Source organism: Ischnura elegans, chromosome 2 (assembly GCF_921293095.1).
Source record: "Ischnura elegans chromosome 2, ioIscEleg1.1, whole genome shotgun sequence".
In the NCBI taxonomy this organism is placed as follows: Eukaryota; Metazoa; Arthropoda; class Insecta; order Odonata; family Coenagrionidae; genus Ischnura; species Ischnura elegans.
In genome coordinates this window covers 21,355,325-21,367,902 of record NC_060247.1, presented here as the reverse complement: position 1 = coordinate 21,367,902, position 12,578 = coordinate 21,355,325, and positions in this window count along the sequence as shown.

Genomic DNA, 12,578 nt, shown 5'->3' with positions numbered 1-12,578 from the left:
GTCGTCACCGTGGGTGTCGCCATTGTTCGTACCATCCTTTTGCAGGTCTCAATGGAGGCCTTGTGTAAAATCACTCACGCATTGCTCCCTTTGCGCCAATCTGGTACCAAGTATTGTGCCAAATTTGTCCTTGATTTTCTAAGATACAAAAATGCGAGCTGTGGATTCATCTGCAAATGCTTTTACATGTTGATTTAATGTGTACTTTCCTAATTAATATGACATTCTTTGGTTTACCTATTTTTCTCCTAAACTGGGATGATTCGGATTAATTTAAGTTCCATATTTATTTATCTGTTGCATTTTACTTCACTTCATAAGATCATTATGATGATAAAAACAAGTTTTTTCCTTATAAAAGGCTAGTTAATGTGTAAATTTGATTGGAAAATTTTATTTACTTTCAAAGGAAAAAAAACTGCGTGGAAATTATTCCGACGTTTAATACTTTTATCGATTCGGCCATACAATCTACGGCTTTCATTGAACATTGCTGTAATAGAAATTTAGTTGAAAATATATAATACTAGAAGCTTCCAGCCTATAAATATTTAAGCATAATAAAAAATATGCTTTTTTACCTTGAAGACATAAATATATACTTTTGCAACTCTTCACACTCTACACACCAACCTCACACTCTATTTTATTTAGCCTGTAATAGCGGAAGAAAGAAAGATGCAAGCGCCAGGCTTTTCATTAATTATTTCTAAAATAGTAGGCTCTTTGGCCTTAAACAACGGCTTGAGTGCTTGAAAAACAATGAAAGGGAAGTGATAAATATGGCGGGGAGGTGCCAAGGCATTTTCTGAGTGAACTTTGGCTTCAAACGTATTCGTATTCGTTCCTCGTACTGGCGCGCCATGGCGTTTCACATTTCACTACCGCTGAGGCCAAATTACGCTTACAACGGTTACATTTAATGCACCGAGCATATTAATTATAATTGAATATTGGAGATGGTCACGCTTGGTAGTCTTTCGCATTCTTAGGGGTATATATTTCAAATCTTTGTGAGGATATCACGAATTACTTCTGTTGACTGGCTCTCCATTATAATAGTGTGGAGATGGGTTAAACATTTCATTTTGATGAACCGTTCTCTTTGTTCCTATTAAATAAAAAGAACAGTACAATATATCTGTTCATGGCGAACAGTCAGGGTCATTCAGGTTGAAAATTCTGTTTATCGGGCGTTTAGAGCATATGAAAGCTTGGTGTGATATCATATGCTTTGTGCAACGAGTTATTGTAATTTCAAGCAAATTCAGTTCCGGGGCTTTACTTGGCTGTCCCTGTGCAGGAAAATATCTACTGTCTTCTTGTAAAACAATTAATATTTATCATTTTTATTACTCCTCTTATTAGCAACTTAGACTTTCAAGTACAAATAACCGTTCTTTATAAATATTTTGATTATAAACATCATTTGTGAATCTCTCTTTTAGACTCCTCAGTTAGATATATATTTTTTTCACCTCGCTACGACCTGGATAAGGAATCTATCCACTCCAACGATGCAATTAAATGGCAATAATAGCTTGCATTAGACTGTGAGAATAATGAGTTTCATTGCCAAATTAGTACTTTTGGTAAAACATAAAAAATAGTAAAATATGTTAAAGCCATGGAATTCTGTAAAATATGTAAATGTTAAACATGGAGAGCAAAGAAAGAGTTAACGCTTTGAGGTGTGCTTTTATGCAATTAAGCTAAGTGGTCACAATATAATATATAAAATGTTGCGACAAGAAAAACTTAATGTCATATAATAAAGTCTCCGTAGATAATATATTGCTTTCATTCCTTCGAAAATTATTAATATTTGCCTGTGTAGACTTTCTCTGGAAGATTACCAAGTCCTTCCATTTCGGTGTTTAAATACACTACAAACAACTAATTTGAGGAAAGTTGAAGCCAAATTTTCGTTTCCCAAAATCATTAGTTCAGACCTCTTAAAGCAACGCAAGGTAAAATATAGATTAACCCAGGTAAAAGTGAATTCCATTACGAATATATGAAATATAAAGTGGAATGTAAAAAATATGTAGAGGATATAACATAGTTAAACATAAATTGTTTAACTATGTTATATCCACTACATATTTTGCTAATAAATCATTCGTAATGGAACTAACTTTTACCTGGGTCAATCTATATTTTATCTTGCGTTGCTTTAAGGGGTCTGAACTAATGATTTTGGGAAACGAAAATTTGGCTTCAACTTTCCTTAAGTGGAAGTAAAAATTTAATTCCATTACGAATGATTTATTAGCAAAATATGTAGTGGATATAACATAGTTAAACAATTTATGTTCAACTTTTCCGTTTTCTGAAATAAAATTTTGCATTAATATAACTATTTCATATAAAGTTTTAACATAATATTTAAATGAACTTTGAACCATAAAACAAATTACGAACAGAAAAACGACCCGTGAATTGACCGCGAATCTGAACCATCGCATCCTTTTCATCAAACGCAAATGTTCAAATGAACATGAACGATGTCGAAATGAACGCGAGATCCCGAATGAACGGCCTGGGGAAACGAACAGCTTCCGAAACATGAATACCGTGGGAAAACGAACGGCCTCCGAGAAATGAACTCCCTGAGAAATCGGACCAAATATTTTTAACACCCATTCCAAATATTAGGGCGTTCGAAACGTTAATTAGCTAAACAGTCCGTATTCGCGGACGGAGGGGAATGATAGAGAAAGTAGGGGAGGGCCTCGGTCGCCTATGACGCACTTCGGAGGCCTTGGGTGGCAAGGTCGTTGAGGGACCTTGGTGGATGGTCTGCATCGTAACAGCCATCTGTTGTAGCCACAATGCACTTGCTGGAGTAAGCTGTAGTTCAAAATACTTGTTGAGCATACCTGTTGGACCGATTACACCGCACGTGTGCTGTACTGACATGAACAGTGAACAGGGAGTTTTAGGGAACTGTTCATTTTCAGTTCATTAGGGAACCGGTTCATGTCAGTGAACAGTTCATTTTGGCAGTTCGGTTCTCTTTGACGCATCTCTAATAGTGTGATATTCAGCTGATGTTGGTGGGAAAAAAGATGAACGAGCATGATATATGATTTTTGAAAATTTCTCTCGGCCAAACTAGTATCGTACTTTATTCATGATTCTCGTGTAGATTAGCTTACAGTGAGTGAAACTCTCTAAACTGCTAGTTAAATAAAGATGTCGTTTGCTAACTTCCAGTTTTAACCTGTAATGATGCCAGTGAATAGGAACAGTGAAATACCAATGCGGTTCGATCCTAGTTGCACGGTGTTACAGGCACTTGACGTGATCTCACATATCAGTATATTGCCTCTATTATAGAGTAGACTTGTAAATACAGTGCAGTATAAAATTATTTTTGAACAGATTTCTAATCCCGATTTGTTTTCATTAATGATTTCTGGATTGACTCAGAATATTTAACCAACTAAAATATGGGAAATATAATTAATAGTCTCTTTTATTTGCTTAATTGACTAAATCGGGGTGAGAAATAGGTCGTGGTAAATGGAACTATATCCTAAATGAACGAAAACTGGCCATTGTATTTCCAATGCAGAAATTTTAAAATATTTGATAAAGTAGACGTTCCTCAGGTCATATTTCATATCGCCATACTAACTACGGCTATATTCTCCCATGGAAAAGTGATAAATCTTTATTTGTGCCGGAGTTAATAGAACCTGCTGCGTAAATTACACCCTAAATATCAACTCTACGTTGCTGTAGATATTTGAAGTTTTTCTGTGATCGTATGCATTAGAAATGTAACTACGAAGTTATCTAAAATGATTTTATATATTTATAATGCAAATAAAATAAGCTAAAATTTACTATGGGCAACCGTAGGTAATTGTAATCTTGAGATGATGAAAGCCTTAGGTCCTTGAAAAACTACTCAAACAGTCCTTAATTTCTAATATTGTCTTGGAAATCATATTTAACCATTGACCCCATTATGTCTTTAAATGCTAGATTTTATATTTATTGTAGAAAAGTATATAACTTTTTTATTTTTAACAGTATCTAAGATGATTAAGCTAACTGGATGTTTTTTTCTCTTTATATAGTGATAAAGGAGTGGGTTCCCATACGATTGAGTCACAAAATTTTTCTGTACCATGAAGCTTCATTATGTATGAAAATTAATTTGTTTCTTAACTCCTAATCGGCTATTCGGAAATGGATTTCGACATCTGTATACATTTATGGAACGTACTGCTAGGCAAGGAATAAAATAATTTACTACTTGTATTTAATATTATAATAGAAAAGAACTTGTTCGATATTATCGTTTTTATGAGACTAGAAATCTTAGTCATGTGGAATCCAGTTTCAGTTCAATGAGAAGGTCGTCTTTGGATAACGTTAATGCCCTATAATTTTCAGACTCTCAAGTGCTCTTTTCCGTGGACTACAATCTTGATTTTGCCGCTTAATTAATTAAGTTTTTTGGTAGAATTCGGCTGGGTGGTTTGTTCTCTAACCTTTTAATAATGTTCGCTCCTGCATTTTTTTCCTTCCCATAAATTACTGATTCAACGTTAATCCTAGTATTTATCTGCGCGGGACTCCTCCTGTGACGGCTAAGAAAATGGATCGTGTAATGAAAATTTGCAAGAAATCCCCAAAATCCACCCGTTCGAGCCTGACGTATTAATAGGCTTTTAACCAGATCATAAGCTCGCATTAATTCTCTTCTATCCCACAGCGACCCCCCGACACCGTTCTCGGAATCGGCGGTGGCTGGCCCTGTGGAAGCTTGGATTACCTCATTCTCCTCCTCCGAAGAGCAGCTAGCTCTCACAGGGGTGGGGTAGGAGCTAGAGGGCTTCCGCGCGAAGGTTTGCGCTCTGTAAAAAAAGTGCACCAATGAATTAGTAGTCGATATCTGTTAAATATATCGTTTTTTTTGGGTGGCAGCATAACTTGAATTACACAGGATGCTTCGAGAAAAATCTGCAATACCACAGGGGCAATATTCCTATTAACATGGGGTCGCCACTCCTTCCCATTTTTAGATCATCTATTTCAGAAAATTATGAAAGCATATTTTTTGTCCAACGAAAATAATGTTATGTCCTTTTAAATCCAGAGCATTAAATGAAATGTCGTAGGGGCTGGATACCCAGGAAAAACCGTTTTTACTGTAACTGCAAAGTGCAAAATAATTTTTGCGTAGCTATCAGTAACTTAGGAATTGCACCCCATTTTATGGGACAAAAATGCTTAAAATTGTCTCCCCTATCACCACCTGAAGTATTTGAGACTCCTCCTAAAACACCATGTATGTCTGATTACATCCGTTAAGGTTTAGCTGTTACTGGATCATCTTTATGGAATACTGCTGTTGAAGTATTGGGAGAAATGGAGCACTCGATTTCTTTTACGAAATTTACTTATTTCACGCACTTCATCGAGTATACGCATTTTTAAGTGGTCAAAGAGCTACAATAGCCATTAGAATACTTTTAGTTACGTCTATGGTTATCAATAGTGCATCACGAAACATTTGGCCGAACTGATTCAAATCAACTGTCACAATGACGCACGGAAGCATTATGGGAACGTATCTCTCCCGCTCGATCGGTCTTTTTATCATGGTGTATTTTTAATTTTAACCTAATCTGTCATTTTGATAATTTCTGACTATTCAAAATAGACCCTCGTTAGCTGTACCTCGCGTCCAAAACTTGAAAATTTTATCTTGACATGGGTTTATCTCTTCTCTCAGATGGGGTTTTTTTAGAAGCAGGTCAATATAGTCAAACGTCTAATATGTATACACTGATAATATCATGCTGATTTCGCAATTTTTAAACTAGTTACTTCTGTGGAAAAAAATTGGACCGGTCGAGAGAATGTCATGCGTCCATTAACTAATAAATACATTGCTAAAGGAATTCATTGCTTCAATTATATTATTATTTATCGAGCATTGTTGCTTAAACCTGAATCTCACGATTTTTTTCTCGTTCAAGTGGGATGGTGACAATGACAGCTCACATGATGGCTCTCTATCTTCATCACTTTCAGGGATGGCAGCAATAGTAGAAATCACCGTCTGTAATCCCTTCATTTCTTGCCGCCGCGTTTTTCAATCCTGAACACATGCGGAAATTTCAACAACGTACAATCAGCGAATGATAGAAAACTCCTATTTTGGCGACTCCATTGAGCTTTATAACCATCTTGGACAACTTAAATGACCGTGTGATATGGAAAAGTGGCAATCCAACCTCGGTGGCGGAGGAGTAAGGTCCTTACCTATTAACCAAGAGGTTACGGGTTCGAGCCCTGGCTGGGTAGCATTCCCCTATCCAAGGCATGGTTGTCGTTGCACTTGTAATTGTTATTTTTTAAAACTTGAATGTAAAAGGCCATTATCTTTTTTTAGTGGTGCTATAATAAAGAAATGAATAGAAGGATAGCTTAAGCAATTATTTTTATTCGCCATTGAGAAGCAATGCTGCAATCGTAACCATTGGACTTGTACCTGAAAAATAATCATGTGAATCAGGATTTAGCACACTTTTCTCTTGCTTTCCCTACCCGACGACTTCCCTTGCCTCTTTCCCGCTTGCGGGTGGGTATTTGCGTGTGGCTGACACCACTCCCCCCATACGTAAGGGTGCTTTTCTTGCCTTCCACCCTCTCTCCTGGCCCGTCAGCGTTGGTTGGGAGTGTGTGGGAGCCAGCGTTGCCCCCGCGGAAGGGTTGAGCCCCCGCTACACCGACGCGCGTGGGAGTAGTGGTGAACCAATTCCAGGGCTTGGAGTGCGGAGGCGATGTTGTCAAAAGGGTTATATGCTCCTGGAACGAGTCTATGTCTGTGGAGAGATAGCATTCGAGGGCGTTATGGGGTCGTAAGGCGTCGGCAGTCGTGCCAAATTGGTGATTTTTTTTGTTTGCGAAATCGGTTGCGAGAGCATCACCCGTCTTCTGTACAGCTACGAATGCTTCTTTTTCTTTTCTTTTTTGAAAAATCAGCTCAGCTCTCAAAGAAGGTCTCGAGTTAGTGGCTGGCTAAATGAGATGTTTGCGGAATAATTCCGGAAATAAATTGATTTTCAGAGAAGTGCATGCCTACTGGAGTGTAAACATGAAGAAGCGCTTAAAAGTACTGCTCTAAATAACTGGAACGATTGTTAGTTAAAGTGGGCTGATATTTTATTCATAACTTGGTGTTTTTCATCATTCTGGGATTTTATTATTTAATTTTGGTTTGACAAATTTAATTTAGCAAATTTTAGCTTTTGAGGTACCGAAGAAATTGATATTTAAATCAAAATGCTAAAGTAAGTTTCAAGATAAGTTTAAAAAATATTTGATCAGGCGGAAAATTCCTTGGATTATCGTAGTAGGTCAGCGATTAATCGTTAAAGGATGAAATATAGCGTGCGAGAGCAAATCAAATGGAGAATATCCTTGAATTTTGCCAAAGGCATTTTTGTCCCTCGCGAAGCCAGCACATGAAGTTTATCTTTGAAAGAGACGAATATTTTTATCCAGGTAAGCGATAGTTAACATTTCCAATTACATTCCCTTGATTGCGTCCCTCTGATTTCATGTCCTATTTTTTATTCCCATCCTTTACTGCGCTGTTTCCAGCTCTTAAGTGGCACATTTTTCAATACCCTTAACTTCTTATCACAAAAGCTTCCCTTTCTGAAAAATTGTGGACTTGTACTTTTTCTGTTAATGCCTAATATTGGGGATTTTTCCCCAGTTAATGACTAGGTGGAGAGTGGGGATATGTGTATTTCTATTTCGTATTTTCTCAATACACACGCGTATTGAGGCGTTAGAATAATTATTTGCATGATAATATTTGCTCGGTAGATGATTAGCTTTACTGACTAAGGAAACAATCATCTTAGAGGCTTAAAACAAAAATTATGCTAAAGACCCCTGTTCTCTTGCTTCCCTATCACATATTTGTGTTGCTTTGCTATTATAAGCTCAAAGCTATTGAAAATTATGACCAGAGCAAGCAAGTGATGAGCGTGTTGAAAGTATTTTTGACAATGCCGTGAAGATTATTTATGATTAAGAAATCTCACAACTCGGTCATTTATTCTGTTATAATAATCTATTTATCACATAGAATAACATTTTTTTCTCTAGGAGGCTTTGATATAGGATATTATGTTAAGAACATATAATAGCCCTGCTTCATTTTTACGCTTCGTTCGTGACCGATATAAATGAAGAGGAAGGTAGTCGTTTCCACTTTTAACGATAATACCATGTGCAATATACAATTTGTTACACACCATGTTATACTAAAAACTGTCATAATTTCAGGTGAAAAAAGTCACGAAGTGTTGATGTAATTAGGTCGTAAATTCCTCTCCACATACGAGTAATGAAAAGGAGGGAAGGAAGGCGCAATGAATAATTCATAATCGGTTTTTGCCCCGTCGAAGCTTACCAATTTAATCGGATTGCAACTCGTTACGCATCCTGTCGCTGAAGGATGGAGGGCGCACATTGTCTGCCTGTGTGGGTGTGCACCTATCTAAACTGCAAAAGCCCTCTCACCGAGCGCACCTGACGCTCTCTCTGTCTCTCTCTTTGCCGAGAACGAGTTCTTAAGGTGCAGGCTCTGAGAGGAGGATGGTAACAAGGCGGCGCGAGGGACTTGACTATTTACGGCACTCTTTAGACTCGGTGCCTCTCACTCCCCGCTCCCGAGTTCTCACAGCATCGCACCGCCACTCATTTCTAAGGCCCGGTTGCGCCATCGCATGGGTGTCTTAATCGGGGAAAAACGGTACACGGGTCTTCCACACCTCAGCCGCTTCAAAACGGCTCCCAGGCAGTGAAGCTATTTACCCCCATTTCCCGCTCTCTTCCCCGGCGGATGGGAGAACAGCTTCCGACTCCCGTACGTACCTAACTCCGGACTGATGCTGGGGCTTCGCCGTGGTAGACGACGACGTCTCTTCTACCTCCCGCACGTTCTTCCTGCAGCCCGTAGGTTAGTAGGTGGGGTGAGTTAGGTACCTATCTAAACCTCTGGTGAGTGCATCTATATATTTTCCCTGCGTTCTCTTCCGGATAGACAATCATCGAGGCGCAATGACTACATCAGCCCGCGTCTTCCCCGTTGCACACGGGCAGTGTATGGCGAACACAAGTCTAGGCTCCTCTTGAAGAGCGCTTTGGCGTCCTTTAATTCGCCAATTATATTCCGTCCCCGTCGAAGCTTCCATTGTGTGTGTCGTCGCCTACATTTCTCACACCGCTAATGGAAGGTTTCTCGCTTCCCTCTAATTATTCACGTCAGCGTCTTCTTATCTTCTTTTCGGAGGTGCATCTGGATGTGTTTCCCCGTACCTGACGTAAACATGAGGGCTTAGCAAAAGGCTATTATGTGGAGATTTTATTCAGTTGAGAAAATTAATTTCAAGAAGTGTGCATACGCGTTCTCATTTTCTCGAAAATGAAAAATGGATCTTTTAAGAACAGAGAAAAACGGAATTTTCCGATAATGTCAGAGTAACGTCATTATATGATGCACTAACAGCAAAAGAAGCATCACGTCCGAGTTGGACGATTTTTCTTTTTTTCTTCTTTAAGTTGTTGCTAGGTGCAAGATTTAATGTATCCTACTGAAAGGAAACATGGTATGGAAACAAATTCTCGGTGTTATTAGCATGAAATGTTTCCTTTTAGTAGGAAACGTTTAGTCTTGCACTTAGCCGCAACTAAAATAAAAAAAGGTAAATCGTCCAGCTTGGACATATAGCCTTTCCGTAGTTAGTGATCCATATATGCAGTAACTTCAGCTTGGCAGCATATCTACTTGAGCTGCTCATTCTCAATCTGATATAAATGCGTGTATTAATTAAACTACATAACTGATATTGTGGTTATTTTTAATATTAATTATTGTCATAGACTCCGATTAGATCGATCAATACACATGAAAACTTATAGTATTTTTATTATCATAACATTGAGGTGCTAATCAGTTCTGGACATATTCATTGAATATAATGTTCATTTAATTAAAAATGCTATTAAAGCATGCTGTATATTATTTCGTTGATGCATTTAAGCTTTTCGATTATAAATTATATTTAAAACAATGGCCACCTGGTTTGTTTGCAAAATTATTCTCTGCAAATTCAGTCCTTCGGATATTTATATCGGATTTATCAATTAAAAATTATCGCACATATTTTCCTGAAAAACTTCTTATAGCGTATGTAGAAATTTTGCCAACAGCTGAGAAAATAAGTGATGAATAACCTTTAATTGGAGGTCACTAAAATGTGGTTTTTAATATAAAAAATTGCTGATGGGCAAAACTTCCGTTTAAGTATAACACAAACAAGTTGATTTTGTGTTTTTGGAGTAACATTACTTTAGGATACGGCACGTAACATATTTTAAACATGGTGCCTAAAAAGGTTGCAAATTTGTTTTTAAACTGCGTTATTTCTTTAAAAAAAACTTTTCATTTATTTTACTCCATTCACTTTATGCCGCAAGAAATAAGTATAAGATTTAAAAAATTACTTTTTTATCCAGTGTTCACGAATGTTGGCAATATTTGCTGAAATAAATTCCTGAGAATACTCCCAAAAGATCGGAACAGACATAGCTCATAAATCGCTTTCAGGATATTATTAGGGAGCCTAAGAATCATCCATCAAAAGAGGTTTAAGAATAACGTTAATAATGAATTTTTATCGCAATTTTGCTGCATAAAAATAAGGAATATATAAATTTCCTAATGATATTAATTGGTACGGATATTTGGATATTTTATGGAGCGTCAAATGTGGTTAATTTTTAATTTATGCCAGTGTTTAAAGTATTAAGCCGATGGAGTCTTTCATTTTATTGATATATAAATTGAAGGAGTGTTATTTGCATTTACTGGGTATCAATATTGGCATATTTGTAGGATTACCAAGTTAGGAATGTAATTCAATTATGACTTCAGTGATGAATTTAAATTTCGTGATGAATAAATAAAAATGTCAGAAGCGCCAACCGAAAAATATATTGAATTCGAATCGCAGCTGCTCAATAAAAATTCATGGAAATTCGTGGATCGATTCTAATAAAAGTATGAAATAAATATCTGTGTTATTTTCAAATTTTAAAATATAGTAGCTATGCGTTTAATCATTTTGCAAAAGCTCAAGCCCCAGACTTACCATTATTCTCATTCTGCCCATCTTCGAATCAGTCAAGCTGTGACATTAACCGAAGTTTAACCACCGGTTTCGATTCAATGTCCGCTTTCTTCTGGTATGACGAGCGATATTAATGCTCGACTATTATATTGATTTAAAGAGAGCTTTAGAGCTCTCATACTATCCCACATTATGCTGCATTGTTGTTATCTTTTCTTCAAAAAGTAAATCAAAGCGTCATGTAGAGCCGCTTATTAAGTACCAAATACCTGAAATTACCGCCAAAATATTCTCCGCTGAAATATTTTATAAATATTTACAAACTATGGGTTATAATTTGGATCTATCTACTTTCCAAATAAAATCATTTCTTAGTCTTCATCACCATGCTATTTGGAAAATTCTTCATCTTTCATTTAATCGTTCATCAATATTCCACCTTCATTCAGGGTGGAAGTAGGAGTCATCTTTTCATCAAAAATACATGGTCTCTCGTCTCGGATTTAATTTTAATCTCGGCTCAGGAAAGATGTATTTAAAACCTAATTTTGAGACACACCGTATTATATTTGAATGATACTGTGATCATTCAAATATAAGTAAAATAGAGTTACTTATAGGTTTCCCCTCGCCAACTGTAGTAGCGGTTTGTGTTTCTTCTCCACTTCCTAAGACGTCGTCAGGACTAATAATTTCGCTTAGCTGCGCGTCAATAATCAACTTGACAGTGGGAGCAGATTCGGAACAACAAAATAGCGATACTGGAAATCAAGCGTCAATGATCCTTTGTCAGTCATATATGTGAAAATTATTTTTGTGACTCTTTATCTCTTCCTTCAGCGTTCTCTGTTTCAAGTGCTAATACTTTGCGAGAATGGTGGGGTTATTGGTACCTAAATCGTATTCATAGGCACCGTGTTCATCGACGGCCGTTTTATCTTTATAATCAGTCGAATAGAGGAACTGCTTCAATTGACCCTCGTTCTGATTGGACAAATAGGTTAACCAGCTTCACTTTATTTATTTAAGGAATGGCTGTAATGATACGTCATCAATACATGTTATTCTATACAACCAGTTCGTATGTTCGAATGCTAGAGAGCTGAGCAACTAGGAATTTAAGGTAACCAGTTAGGGTCACAACTAACGAGTTGTTATAACGTCATATCAGCTGGGATAGATTGATATGTAAACTGTAAAATTCATCGATACTCCAAATCAAATTTAGGTTGGTAAGGCTTCAATATAATCACTTATTCTCGCTCCTAGTTTTCCTATGCAGTACTTTTTTAAAGTATCAATCTAAAGTAGATGACCCCGGAGGATCTGTTTATTCACTTTCCTGCAATACTAATTTAGTGGAAAGATTCATGATTAAGGAATGCATGGAAAATCACCTCG